Genomic DNA, 15,251 nt, shown 5'->3' with positions numbered 1-15,251 from the left:
ACAATTTGGATTGTTCTTTTTCAGTAGTTTGGAATAACTTGTCTCATTTTCCAGAATGTAGTCTTGAAACATAAATTCAAATGTCCTGTGCAAAAAGTTCGTAAAACACACAATTATTTTAACTGTTTTAATTCCAGCTCATGGAATTGATTTTTTCCCATTTTAGCCTGTGTTCTGTCTGGGTCACTCCGGAAGCTATGACCAACCCAAAAAGATAAGCCAGACACACTGGTGCAATGCAAATGCAGTTTATAAAGTTCAAGAGAAACAAAACTAACAGAAAATGTTCTTACAAAGCAGGAAAACACTGGAACTCCAAATATATCCACAAAGGCAATAGTTCATGCAGCAATACAGGATTCTTGCTGCCAAGACGAGGCTGTAGATAGCAGATATACACCTCCCACGGGTCTTCCAAACTGCTGGGCCACAAGCCAGGAAGAGAGACGCTGAGAAACAAGACAGGGTACTGCAACTCCAAACTGATAACACTCCACATGGCTTCAAGGGCTGGCCTGCCTTATATACCCTTTCCCTGCTAATGAGGACCACACCCAAGCCCAGCTGTTCCTAATTCACTGCTGATAGTATTTCTTCAATTGCTCCTTCCTTTGATCTGAACGTCTCTGTCGCATGTCAATGACAGCTTGAGCTTCATCCCCTAGTGACTCCAAGCTACTGGCTGGGGAGAGCCCCTCCCCGGGGCTCTCATGCTGTTCTTCCTCATCATCTTCCTGACTATACTCTCCCCCGTCCGACTGCTCAGCCCCCTCCTCTTCACTTTCATCCTCCTCTGGGCATGGAGCCAGCAAAGACGCAGCTGGACACTGATCGGCCTCAGGATGAACCATAACAGCCTGTGGCTTTCTTATCGATACCTGGACTTTCTTGGTTTCCAAACTCAGCTAACTTTGAGTAGATGCAACTACTGTGACTTAAAATTTATGAAGCACAATAAAAAACAATTTACAGTACTAACATCAATGTTATTACAAGCGATTAAAAACTTATCATGAGACGAAGCAACCTGGTATAAAAAAAGTGAATAATTTGGGGCTGAAGGAAAAAAACCACAAGTGTTTTATAAGCTGATTCAAGTCAGGAACAGAGAAAATTCAGTATGCTCTATTAGGAAAAAAAAAATCTCAGTTCTTATCCAAACATACTTTTGAAAATAAGGAATTTCACAGCAGTTGAGATGATGGCTGACTGAAATGCAATTATATTATGAGCTAAAATGTTATCCAATTTGAATTTTAAAAAAATCACCTCGGTGTGTTAATTGATGCATAAGTTTTAGTATGAGATCTGTTCACTGAATCAATAAAATGGTCAATTAATTCTGTTAAGAAATGTCTCATTCCCTCCTAAGGGGATAATTTGTGCTGAATTTCACAGTGATCTGAGCATCCTTTATCACACTTTTTGTGTGTGTGTTTTTTTAAAATCCAATACAACCACTGGAAGATTGAGATTCGATGTAAAATTTTTCACTGTAAGGTAAATATACATATGTGCCAGTTGTTCCTGACTCTAGGGGGAGGTGCTCATCTCCGTCTCCAAGTTGAAGAGCCAGCGCTGTCCCAAAATATCTCCATGAACATGTGGACGGCATGACTAAATGCCAAAGGCACATGGAATGTTAACTTCCCACCAAAGGAAGACAACTTGCATTTTTCTACTTGCATTTTTTATATGCTTTAGAACTGCTAGGTTGGCAAACGTTGGGGCAATTAACAGGAGCTCACTCGATTATGTGGTTATGTAGGGATTTGAACCGCTGAATTGCCGATCTTTTGATTGACTAGCTCAGCATCCTAGCTCAGCATCTTAGCCACTGAGCCACTATGTTCCTACATCCTACATGGACATCCATTTTTTACTGTACATAATAATAATAATAATAATAATAACAACAACAACAACAACAACAGGAAGGGACCTTGTCTCCACCTCTGGAATACTTCAAATTAATGAGAAAACTTAAAGGAGGTGGACATTTTTAAGTATCTGGGATCCCATCTCCAAGGCAATGGTGACATCAAAGGGGAGGGTGTGATAAAGGGTGAATGCAACCTGGCCAAAGCTCACCGGTGTATTATGTGACAGATGAATGCCAACCCGTTTTAAATCTAAGATTTACAAGACAACCATCTGCCCTGTTGCACTGTATGGCACTGAATGCTGGGCAGCAACCATAGGGACCAAAGGCTCTCTCCATGCCATGGAAATGGGAATCCTCCATTGGATATCAGGCATCACAAATGACACCATTCAAAACAGCATTTTGAATAAGAAGTTTCTTTGATCCATGAAAGAGACTTCTGTACATGCACAGATGCTTCCTATCATATCCAGATCGAGTCAGGCAACCAGACCAGACCACCACTTTGAGAGAGAACGTTGGAATATTAATAAGAATAACAACTGAGTTGGAAGGGACCTTGGAAGTCTTCTAGTCCAACCTCCTGCTTAGGCAGGAAACCCTGCACTACTTCAGACAGATGGTTATCCAACATCTGCTTAAAACTTCCAGTGTTGGGGCATTCACAACTTCTGGAGGCAAGCTATTCCACTGGTTAATTGTTCTGACTGCCAGGGAATGTCTCCTTAGTTCTAAGTTACTTCTATTCTTATTTAGTTTCCACCCATTGCTTCTTGTTCAACCCTCAGGTGCTTTGGAGAATAGGTTGAGTCCTTCTTCTTAGTGGCAACCCCTGAGATATTGGAACCCTAGTATCATGTCTCCCCTGGTCCTTCTTTTCATTAAACTAGCCATGCCCAGTTCCTGCAACAGTTCTTCATATGTTTTAGTCTCCAGTCCCCTAATCATCTTTGTTGCTCTTCTCTGCACTTTTTCTAGAGTCTCAACATCCTTCTTGCATCGTGGCGACAAAAACTGAATGCAGTATTCCAGTAGCATTTAACTCAGATTTCCTATTTTTAAAATAAAATTTGTCAATGGAGAACATTTTTTTTTAAAAAAAAATCAAGAATTCAACAAAATGGAATGGATAATGTATCTGTTCCTTTCCTGTGAATGAAATTTCCCTTCTTCTCTGGAACAGTTGCAAAATGTACCATATATTGTTGATACCAATGGAAATGTCCAAATCCACAATCTATCCCCACTTGCCTTTCAAGCAGAACATACCAGGTTGGGCGAAGAAGAAATAAACACACTTCCATGTGAACTGTGGTTTTTCCCCAGTATGATTTATACTGAAATAATTATTGTGTAAAAACAAGCTACATGTTGTTGGTATGTAAACAACTTCCCATTGTTCAGATTGATTAAGGGGTGTACAGCGGGCCTACCGTCCATGCCCTAATGTTTCCTTCTTATTAGTACCCATATCATGTATATAAACAATGTTATATCTATGTATACTACCAATACTTGACAAATAAAAATTGTCTGAAGTGATATGTTTGTTTCTGTGTGTCTGTCTCTGTCTGTCTCTTCATATCTCTCTGACTAGCTCCATCAATCTGTTCATCCATCTACACCCTCCCTCTCTCCCCTCCCCAGTCTTTCTCTCTCTCCCCTCCTCAGTTTTTTTCTCTCTCTCTCTTTCTATCTCACTCTTTATCTCTGTCAATCTCTTTCTATCTCCTTCCTATCTCAGGGAAAGACAAAGGTCTCCAACCTTCGGAACTTTAAGATTTGTGGAATTCAATTCCCAGAAAGCTGGCTGGGGGATTCTAGGAGTTGAAGTTCATAAGTCTTAACATTTCTGAGGTTGGAAAGTCCTGGTTTAGAATATTCAACATCACATCTGCAGCAATTCCTCGGTCCTTTGTGATAAAGCCTTATTTATTTATTTATTTATTTATTTATTTATTTATTTATTTATTTATTTATTTATTTATTCATTCATTCATTCATTCATTCATTCATTCATTCATTCATTCATTCATTCATTCATTCATTCATTTAGCTAGCTAGCTAGCTAGTTAGTCCAATACATAATACACATTGAAGAGAATAGATATGTAGTAATATAACTAAAAAAATGAATAGAAGAAAAGATATAAAAGTATAGGTGAACAAATTTGAAAGGAAGAAAAGATAAATGAGATAAGGAGAGACAATTGGACAGGGGATGGAAGGCACACTGGTGCACTTATGCACGCCCCTTACTGACCTCTAAGGAACCTGGAGAGGTCAATTGTGTATAGTCTAAGGGAAAAATGTTGGGGGTTAGGGGCTGACACTACTGAGTCAGGTAATGAGTTCCATGCTTCGACAACTCGGTTGCTGAAGTCATATTTTTTGCAGTTAAGTTTGGAGCGGTTAATATTAAGTTTGAATCAGTAGCGTGCTCTTGTGTTGTTGAGATTGAAGCTGAAGTAGTCATTGACAGGTAGAACGTTGCATTTGATTGGTTTTGATTTGTTGTCAATATCTGTTGGTCTACACCCTGTTGACTTTATCATAGCTATTGCCTCAATGCTTGAAGGAACATCTAGACAAATTGCATCTGCCGATTCAGCTTCCAACTTGATACACATCTAGGTGAACTGATGTCACTTTGGCATCATCTGGGCCTTCATATGTAGCAAAGGAGCTGGAGAATTAGATTTCTGGATTGGGAGTGAACCCAAGGGGAGCAGAAAAGGGGTGAGAGTATCACAAGTTTGGACTTTGCTCGTTGCATGTTGAAATCAACTGTGTCAAAGTGGGAGGCATCCCTGGAATATCAAAAGCTTGAAGAGGTCAGGCTGGAATTGATTTAATAAGTGCAGTTTTTCAAAACTGCATAATTAAAACTGATTTGATCTCCTTCTAATGAATTGAAGTCAAGGTTCTCTTCAAGGATACTTTTCTCCCATTAGCATTTGATTCTAGTTAGCAATGAATAATTCCACTCTTTCTTGGCAACCCTCCTTGCTTGATTTGCTATCTACTCAATAGCTTGCAAGAAATCTTTACAAGACCCAAATGCAAACCCCCCCCCCACAGCATGATGTTGTAGCTTAAGTGTTGGACTAGAAATGAGGAGACCCATGTTCTAAGACACCTTCAGCCAGAGAAGCTCAGTGGGTAATTTTTGGATCAGTCACTTCTCAGCTCAACACACTCAAACACACATCCTGCCTGTCAATGACTACTTCAGCTTCAACCGCAACAACACAAGAGCATGCAACAGATTCAAACTCAATATTAATCACTCCAAACTTGACTGTAAAAAATATGACTTTAGCAATCGAGTTGTCAAAGCGTGGAACTCATTACCGGACTCAGTAGTGTCAACCCCTCCGAATGTAGCTTTTTCAAAGTTTCCCTTCCCAGCCCTAACGAGGTGTTAACGATGTTCCTGGTTCTTCCTGCTTGCATGCTTGTTTTCATTGCTACTCCCTCTTAAAAAAAGTTTTTTCAGCCCAAAAGAGATTTATTTATTTATTGGACTTATATGCCACCCCTCTCCAGGCTAATGATCTTCCCAGTTTGCAGGATTTTTTTCATTGCTACTCTGAAGAAGGTTTTTTTCCCCCAGACCTAAGTCTTTGCAAGCTTGTTTTCATTGCTACTCCCTCCAAAGAAGATTTTTTTCAGCCATAACGAGGAGATAAAATAATGTACTGAAGCTGACCAGATTAAGGTGCTAGCCAGATGAATACCTGGTAGGTAGATTATTTTCCCCTATTTTCCTCCCCCCAAAATAAGGTATGTGTTGATGTTGCTTGTTGCTGTTGTTGTTATTATTATTATTATTATTATTATTATTATTATTGTTATTATTGTTATTGTTATTATTATTATTATTTATAGTAAAAAATGGATGTCCATGTAGGATGTAGGAACACGGTGGCTCAATGGTTAAGATGCTGAGCTAGACGATCGAAAGATCGGCAGTTCAGCGGTTCAAATCCCTAGTGCCACATAACCGAGTGAGCTCCTGTTAATTGCCCCAGCTTCTGCCAACCTAGCAGTTCTAAAGCATGTAAAAAGAGTCAGGAACGACTAGCACATATGTATTATTATTATTATTATTATTATTATTATTATTATTATTATTATGTCAATACAACACAGCGAACGAGATCACTATGCTGGATTTCGTATTTCATCACCAGTCGGGCGCTTCCCAAGCAGCTAGGACTGCGTGATGTAGCGGTGAATTATGTTTGCCGATCCCAGTAAAGTGGCCTTTTGCAATTGACAGATGGAGATTTTGTCAATTCCGATGGTTTTCAAATGTCCGCTGAGATCCTTTGGCACTGCGCCCAACGTGCCAAGTACCACTGGGACCACTTTCACTGGCTTATGCCAGTCATTGCAGCTTGATGATGATGATGATGATGATTATTATTATTTAAATTTGTTAGATAATTCCAGTCTTCTCAAGCCAATATTGTACAGTAGCAGGAGAAACAGAAAACCTTCGTGGATTTTCTGAACTACAGTTCCCAGCAACCCCTATTAACAATGGAAAATTCTAAAACCAATGAATAGGACATTAAAAACAACAGAAATACATCTGAACCTATTGAGTATGTCTTGGAAACCGAGGGAAGCATTGACGATACAGTCATCCATAGGCAAACCTATGCAATCCATATGCAAAGGTAACCTCAAGAAATTCTATTGACTTCTTTAGAATGAAATCAAAATACAATCAAAGCATTCAGACTTAAATGGGTTTGTAGATCAGATGGGAAATCAGCAATTAGACGCTAATTCCACTGCCAGTTCATTTCACATTTGATTACAGCTTTTCACCCCAAATGCTTTTAGTTCGTTTGAGGTTCTCCCCCTTAGTCAAGAAGGCACTTTTCTTCTGTTATGTGACCTGATTAAAATGCTTTCGCCTGGTAAAGTGACTATAAAAATAAACCTTCTGGAGAGCAAGGGTGTGGCCCTATGACACGGGCAATGAGCAGACTGAATAATGCTTTATAAAGGTGATTGTCTCCCATGGCATTTTAATACTCTGACGAAGTTAGCAGCACGCTAACGAAAGCTAAGTGGTTTTATTAAAGTTTCTATGTTCCGGTGATCGAGATGGCTGCTGCCTCATCATTCACACACGTACCTGGAACTCGCATTTTTAGGACTATTCTTGATATATATATATATATATATATGTAGATTGTTCTGAGTTCGGGTTTTGCCCTGTGTAATGTTTTGCATGTCTATGCGACGTTTCGGTAAAATCACATTTACCATCATCAGGCTGGAGTTCCAATCTCTGTGTTTTTGCAAATGAATATTAGCAACTGACTTTTCTTCTTAGCATGTAGTGTGGGGGTGGAGATTTGCTTTGAATGTAGCAAATAGATTGGGTGACTATGCTTCCGTGATCTGATTGGTTGGTGTAATCATGGTTATAGAAGGAATGGTATGAAGATTATGAAGTGTTTTGTTTAAGTCTGATTTCCAAATATAAAATTCTAAAATCATAATAATTAAAGGATTGACATATTGATTATAATGAAGTTTTTATTTTGTTTAAGGCTGGTTTCCAAATCTCTGGCAGGCGCGAGGTATCATCCCGTTTATTTAAACAAAAAGATCTTTTTTCAATTTCAATAGCTTCTAGAGAGATTCTTTTATATAAATTCTCTGTTTTGTGGAGTAATTTAGTTTTTTCAAAGTCAATTTCGTGCCCTGTTCTTTTAATGTGCTGGACAAGGGAGGAGGTCTTCTCCTGTTTCTTGACTGCATTCATATGTTCTGCCATGCGCTGGCTCACTCTTCGGTTAGTTTGTCCAATGTATGTGGCTGCACATGTTTTGCAAGGGATTTCATAGATACCTTGGTATTCTAATTGGATTTTATCTTTGGGGCTCCTTAGGATATTAGATATTTTTTGGTTAGTGCAAAATGAGGTTTTGATGTTATGTTTTTGTAGAATTTTACTAATTTTATCCGTGGTGCCTTTGATGTAAGGAAGGATGGTGGTGCCATTGTCCTGTTCTTGATCTTGTTTTTTGGGGGGTGTCTCTTTATTGATTAGGTTTGTTATTGTTTTCTCTTTGAATCCATTAGAAATTAGTACATCTTTGAGTTTGTTCAATTCAGTTTTTAAGTGCTCATGGTCAGCTAAGCGTTTGGTTCTGGTGATGAGAGTTTTGGCCACTGAGGTGATTTGTGCGGGGTGGTGGTGTGAGTGTGCATTTAGATAACGGTTGGTATGGGTTTTCTTTTGGTAGATAGTATGTCCTAGGCTGCCATTGGGTTTTTTATAGACCAGTACATCTAGAAAGGGAAGTTGATCATTGATTTCTGTTTCCATAGTAAACTGTATTTTGGGGTGTAGGCTGTTGAGATGAGTGAGGAAATTGTCTAGTTTTTCTTTACCATGTGGCCAAATTACAAAGGTATCATCAACATATCTCAGCCAAAGTTTGGGTTTGTATTTGGCTTGCTCTAAAGCATTATTTTCGAAATATTCCATATAGAGGTTGGCTATGACAGGTGATAGAGGTGATCCCATGGGGGCTCCCTCTATTTGTTTATATCTTTGTTCATTATAGATGAAGTATGTATTGGTCAGGCAGTGGTTGGTAAGGTCTAGGATATATTTGGGGGGTTTGTGTTTGTCTTGGATAGCTGTCAAGGCTTCTGTAATAGGTATTTGTGTGAACAGGGACACGACATCGAAACTTACAAGTAGGTCATCGGGTTGTAGGTTTTGTTTTTTAATTATTTGTATAAAGTGGGATGAATTTTGAACATATGAGGTAATAGTTTCTGTATATGGTTGAAGGTATTTGGCTAAAAATTTGGCAAGGTTTTGTAGAGGGGAGCCTATAGAACTGACTATTGGTCTGAGAGGTATTCCTTCTTTGTGTATTTTTGGAAGGCCATAGAGTTTTGGACATATGGAAGATTTTTCTCTGGGGATGATTTTTTGCTGGATTTCTTCGCTGATGGGAGAGGCCTTGATTTTAGATTTGGTGGTTTTTTCTAGGTAGGTGGTAGGATCTGTGCTTAGGAGTTTGTAGGCCGGATTTTTTAGAAGATTTGTCATTTTTTCCTTGTATTCTGCTGTGTTCATTACTATAGTGGAGTTTCCTTTATCAGCTGGAAGGATTATTATATCCTGGTTTTTCTTTAGATTGATAAGTGCCTCTCTTTCTTCCTGCTGTATGTTGCTTTTTGGAGGTTTACTAGAGCACAGAATATTAGTGACTTGGAGTCTAATTTTGTTAGCAGTATCTGGGTTGATTTTATGTAAAGTTGTTTCAATTCCACATATGATATTTTCAGTTGGTATTCGTCTTGGAGTTATTGCAAAATTAAATCCTTTTGAAAGAATATTGGTTTCTGTAGTGGTGAGTATCTTGTCTGATATGTTATGTACTGTTTTGGTCATAAGTTGTTGTGGAGGGCTGGGTTTTTGCTGTACCTCTAGTATTTGGAGTTTCTTATTATGTGTGTCTGTTTTGTATTGGGTTTCTGTTTCTGCCCTCCAGATTGATATTTGTTTGAATTTATCCCAGAGTAAAGGGTGTATTTGGTTACTGATTTTAAGGTGAAGAGAGAGTAGACTTTTGTTGATTTCATCAAGTATGAATCTTTTTTTGTGGAGTTCATTTCTGATTAGGGCTAATTCAGTTCTTTTTAGGATCCTCTCTATGGTTGGGGTTTTTGGTATATTGAAAAAGGTTTTATTGAATATTTACATTAAAATTACACAACAAAAAACAAGAATATATACACAAAAAACGGAAAGGAGAAGAGGCGAAATAAAGAAAAAGAGAAAAAGAGTGGGAAAGTGAAAAAGAGAAAATAAAGCATTCTGCTTTATATATTACCTATTTGATATCATTGTTTGCAATTAGAACTACTCAAGGAGTAGTGTATTTTATATGCAGCTTATGTCTAATTTGCAAAGGAAAATCTTCCTTTTAATACGTTATTATGCATTTATTACATAGGTACATTTTTGTGATCTTCATATCATTTTATCAGTCATATATCCTTCTTGTTTCAATGGTATAATGGTGCTATGATTTATTAATATTTGTTGGTAATATTTAAGTTTATTACAGTGATCCCTCGAGTTTCGCGATCTCGATCTTCGCGAAACGCTATATCGCGATTTTTAAAAAAATATTAATTAAAAAAAAAAACCACTTCCGCGTTTGGCTTCAGGACTCAGCTGGGAAGCGGCGCGGCTGTTTTAAAAGGTCGCAGCCGGCCTGGGGGGCTTCCCAGCACCCCCCAAACCCCCAACCTGGGTCTTCCCGGCTGCCCACGCAAAGGGGAAACCCCGGCTCCTCGCTGATGCCCGCCGCTCGCCCGCCCGCCAGCAAGAGGGGGAAGACCCAGGGAAGGTTCCTTCGGCCGCCCAGCAGCTGATCTGCTCGGTAGCGCAGCAGCAGCGAGGAGCCGAATCGGGTTTCCCCTTTGCGTGGGCGGCGGGGAACGCAAACTCCACCATCTACGCATGCGCGGCCATAGAAAAAAAGGGCGCGCATGCGCAGATGGTGTTTTTACTTCCGCAACCCTACATTGCGAAAAATCGATTATCGCGAGGGGTCTTGGAACGGAACCCTCGCGATAATAGAGGGATCACTGTACTTCTAAATTTGAAATTGGGGTTCCTAATTTCTTTTCATTTTACTTTATTTAATTTTGTTTTTATTTTAATTTATTTTTTGCAACCCAGATATACCATCTGTCCCAGATTTTGTGGAAATCTTCCATATCCTTATCTTGCAGTTCATAGGTCAATTTTGTCATTTCAACTACCTGATACACTTTGGTTATCACATTGTATATTGTTGGTGTGAGTTCCTCTTTCCTACTTGTTGGAATTTTTAATCATATGTTTTTGCAAAGCAAAGATGACACTGGAAAACTAGCACAGTTTTCAAATTGTTATCATCTTTTCCAAAAGTTGTCAGAAGTATTATCACTCCTTTTAAATATAATTAGAAGGGTAACATAAACATTAAAATGGCACCTCTTTTTTTCTCTCTCTCTCTGTCTTTAAAAATAATTTTTATTGAGTTTTCTAGTTAAAAATAACACATAAACAAGACATAAAAACACACCTAAATACATAAATGTATTCTATAAAGGAAAACAACAGCTCTATATCATGATTTGATATAGATCCTATATGCAAAGACTTTTAAAGTAAAGCAATTTGGAAAGGAGGGTTACTCTACTCTTAGGCTCAGATTTTGCCATGGTTGCAAATCTTGAGCACCCTTAGTTTATAGGAAAGTTCAGTGGATCTAGGAAGATCATCAGAAACTAATTTCCTAAACTGTAGATAGAGGTGTCCATGATAACAAGAATAGAGTCCGTTCCAATCTTGGCTTTGGAGAAGTAACAATGACAACCACTTTCTCCAACTTAAAGTTGGCTGAATTGCCTTCCATCGAAGAAGCCTAAGAACTGCAGATAAAGTTCAACAAAATCTTACACTGTCAGATTGTATAAGACAGTTCACCCCAACTGTAAACTGACTAGTAACCTCTCATTATTGCATTGCAGTTCCTCTCCCTCCCAGTCTATTTGGTCATCAGTTTTATGGTTTGGAAGCGATGGGAACTGTAATGTTGCATGGCTAAGCGTCATCATTGGAGAATAGCCATCAACATGCTCCATATTAATGTTGGAAGACTGCTCCCTAGTTCTGTATGGAACTCTCCATGGTACTGGATTTCAATTAATCCCTTTTTGCTCCTTTTTGCTCTATTCTATTCTATACTTGGTTAAATACTTTATCATACAGCTACTGATACACGGAGAAGAGCAATGAGAATACATGATGAGAGAGATATTGAGGAGAAGGGACACACACTCTAATGGCTTCCCTTATATAGGCAGCTTCTTAACCATCTTCTTAAAGTGGCAGTGACCCTGCTGCCTCATTCCCATTGCATCAGCTTCCGGTTGCCTCAGCTTACAACTTCTCATCAGCTTATATTGCATCAGCTTTACATCTGGTCACCACTTAAATCACAATAAATCAGCTCTTAAATCACAATACCTTAACACGCTCTTCTGGCAGTTTCCTCTTGTCTTTCATTTCAGCACTACCAAAAAGCAAAAATCCAAGTCTTCATTTCAGGAAACTTCAGATGGGTTTGTTCATTCACAGGCTGTGCAAATCTTTAGCATGGAAAATTGATCAGATTCCCCACTTCTAATCGGTCCAGGCGCGTTGAATAATTCTGCATATGTGCAGAGAAAGCTTCTTCTTTTTTCAAATTACATTGATTCAATTAACTGATTCAATTCAAATGGCTGCATTTTCTGAATGATTCAAATTGGATTCTGCCTGATTCACACAGGCTAAGAAAGCACCTATTTATTGGAAACCAAACCAACTTTTTGCCCTTCCTAAATAATGTTTTTCACCAGCTTATTTATTTATTGGATTTGTATGCCGCCCCTAGGCTGCATTAAAACAGGGATAGAATCAAGATCATGGGAAATGTTAATACTACATTATATTCCCTTGTTAAGGCCACACTTGGAATTCTGCATCCAGAATTCAGAATCCAGAATCCACACTTGGAATTCTGCATCGCCATAATGTAAAAAAGATATTGATACTCTAGAAAGAGTGCAGAGAAGAGCAACCAAGATGATTAGGGGGCTGGAGGTTAAAACATATGAAGAACGGTTGCAGGAACTGGTTATGGCTAGTTTAATGAAAAGAAGGACCAGGGGAGACAGGATAGCAGTGTTCCAATATCTCACGGGTTGCCACAAAGAAGGAGTCAACCTATTATCCAAAGCACCTGAGGATAGGAGAAGAAGCAATGGGTGGAAACTTAACAAGGGGAGAAGCAACTTAGAACACAACCCTAAGCTGCATCAACAGGGGAATACACTCCAAGACCAGGGAAGTCTTAATGCCACTCTACTACGCCCTGGTCCGACCACACCTGGAGTACTGTATTCAGTTCTGGTTACCACACTTCAAAAGAGACATTGAAACTCTGGAGAAGGTGCAAAAAAGAGCAACCAAGATGATTAAGGGATTGGAAACCAAGACTTACGAAGAGAGACTGGGGGAACTGGGTATGGATAGCCTAGAGAAAAGGAGGGCCAGAGCGGACATGATAGCAGTACAAGTATACGAGGGGATGTCACAGAGAGGAGGGGATCACTTTATTCTTCAGGGCACCAGAGGGTCGGAAGAGGAACAACAGCTGGAAGCTGACCAAGGAGAGATTCAACATGGAGATAAGGAGGAACTTCCTGACGGTCAGAGCGATCAAGCAATGGAACAACCTACCAGCGGACATTGTGAACTCCAACACTCTGGACATTTTAAAGAGAAGATTGAACTGCCACTTGACTGGTGTGCTATAGGATTCCTGCTTGGGCATGGGGTTGAACTCGATGGCCTTCATGGTCCCTTTCAACTCAAACAATAAATAAATAAATAAATAAAGGATAAATTTCCTGACAGTGAGAACAATTAACCTGTGGAACAACTTGCCTCCAGAAGTTGTGAATGCTCCAACACTGGAAGTTTTAAAGAAGAGATTGGACAACCATCTGTCTGAAGTAATGTAGAATTTCCTGCCTAAGCAGGAGGTTGGACTAGAAGACCTCCAAGGTCCCTTCCAACTCTGTTATTCTGCTAGTAGTTTTTAAAAAAATCCCATTCTACATACTGTACTTCCAGCAGGCATCTCATGGATATATATACAAACAACAGTAAGCAATTCCTCTGTTTTCTGTATTTGTGAATTAACTTATTGTATGGTTGAGCTGGCCCTACATGCAAATTTCTCAGTGTTAGGCTGTAATTACTACTTTGCCCTGTTCCACTGTATTTACAGCCATCCTTTGCCTCAATTAAATGCATAAATAAAGCCGGGCACGAAAGCTGACTCATGCTTCTCCCCTTGTCAGGGCTGTAAGTGACATCAGAAGCAAAACATGCCAGCCCCAACTGAAAGATGGTGTGATATCTAATTAAGGATAATATAGCTAATCAGGATCAATCAACACGCTACTATCTTGACTTAATATTTTATCATAATGTTAATTATAATTGCATTCATCACAAATTGTGCAAAATGCCGGCTGTAGTTTCATATTCCTACCACACTTTAGGTTCTTTCTCCTTTCTCCTTCCCTCCAGGGTGTAGTCAATATTTTATCCTAATTTTAATTATAATTGCATTCCTCACAAATTCTGTAAAATAGCACTGTGTTTTCCTTCCTTCCTTCCTTCCTTCCTTCCCTCCTTCGTTTCTCCCTCTCTCCCTCCCTTTCTCCCTCCATTTTTCCTTCCTTCCTTCTTCCCTCCCTCCCTCTCTCCCTTTCTCCTTTCCATTCCTTTCTTCCATTCTTCCTTTTTTCCTCCCTCCCTTTTTCCTTTCCTTTCCTTTCTTCCTCCCTCCGTCTCTTCTTCCCCCTTTTAAGTAAATAAATAGAAGTAGTCTTCCTTGGTTAATATCTTGACTTCTCCCATATAGCTACAGTGGCACAGTGGTTAAAGTGAAGTACTGCAGATTACTTCTGCTGACTACCAGCTGCCTGTATTTTGGCAGTTCAAAACTCACCAGGCTGAAAGTTGACTCAGTCTTCCATCCTTCCAAAGTTGGTAAAATGAAGACTCAGGTGGTTGGGGCCTCTTAGAGGGGGCTGTAAAGCACTGTGAAGAGGTACAGTATATAAGTCTAAGCGCTATTGCTATATCAGTTTAGGATTGAAGAGGATAATTGAGGAAAGGCTCTCCACACTGATGACTATCTGCCCCAAATCTAATTCTATTACAATATTTGGAAGGTTTCAATGTTGTGCCAATGCCCTGTGGGGAATTAAAATAGTAGTCTTGGTATTTTCCCACCAAATCCTAGGCTGAACCTGGGTGGGTTCCTCCCAGTTGGGACCAATTTATCCAAACTGGTAGTGTCCCATTGCTGACATCATTGAACTGGATTGATCGATGCCGGTCTGTGGCAAAAAACTTTTACTTCCACATTGTGGGTGTGGCTTATTTTGTGGGTGTGGCTTAATGGTCATATGACTGGGTAGGAGTGGCTTGCCGGCCATATGCTAGGTGGGAGTGGCTTGAATGATCATCATCGTTCAAGTGAACTAAGTCCTCGACGTACAACCTTACCAGTGTTGCTCGCTGGGATGACAATTTGCTTCAGGTTTCCCGCTCTCTCCTTCCTGGGTCATCCTCCCAACGTCAAGCTGGGTAGCTAGGCGAACAGGTGCTGGCAAAAGCATAAATGCTGCCAGCATTGCTCCACCCACACCTTCTGCTTGCACCTCAGGCAGGAGGTGGCTGCATGAGGCTGGAGGG

At 39.6% G+C, this 15,251-nt stretch overlaps 1 long non-coding RNA gene across 1 annotated transcript in view; it reads right to left on the bottom strand.

Annotated features, from left to right (window-relative positions):
- Positions 1–302: 302 nt before the first annotated feature.
- The window catches only part of LOC139170797 (uncharacterized), a 29,095-nt gene continuing 14,146 nt past the window's right edge, over positions 303–15,251 (bottom strand). Inside the window, exons 2-3 of the long non-coding RNA XR_011559666.1 lie at positions 14,500–14,591; positions 303–449 (exon numbers count right to left, since the gene is read on the bottom strand). This is a non-coding gene — a long non-coding RNA (uncharacterized lncRNA). The remainder of the gene's footprint in view (positions 450–14,499; positions 14,592–15,251) is intronic.

Source organism: Erythrolamprus reginae, chromosome 8 (assembly GCF_031021105.1).
Source record: "Erythrolamprus reginae isolate rEryReg1 chromosome 8, rEryReg1.hap1, whole genome shotgun sequence".
Lineage (NCBI taxonomy): Eukaryota > Metazoa > Chordata > Lepidosauria > Squamata > Dipsadidae > Erythrolamprus > Erythrolamprus reginae.
This window is presented reverse-complemented; position numbering and strand designations above follow the sequence as displayed.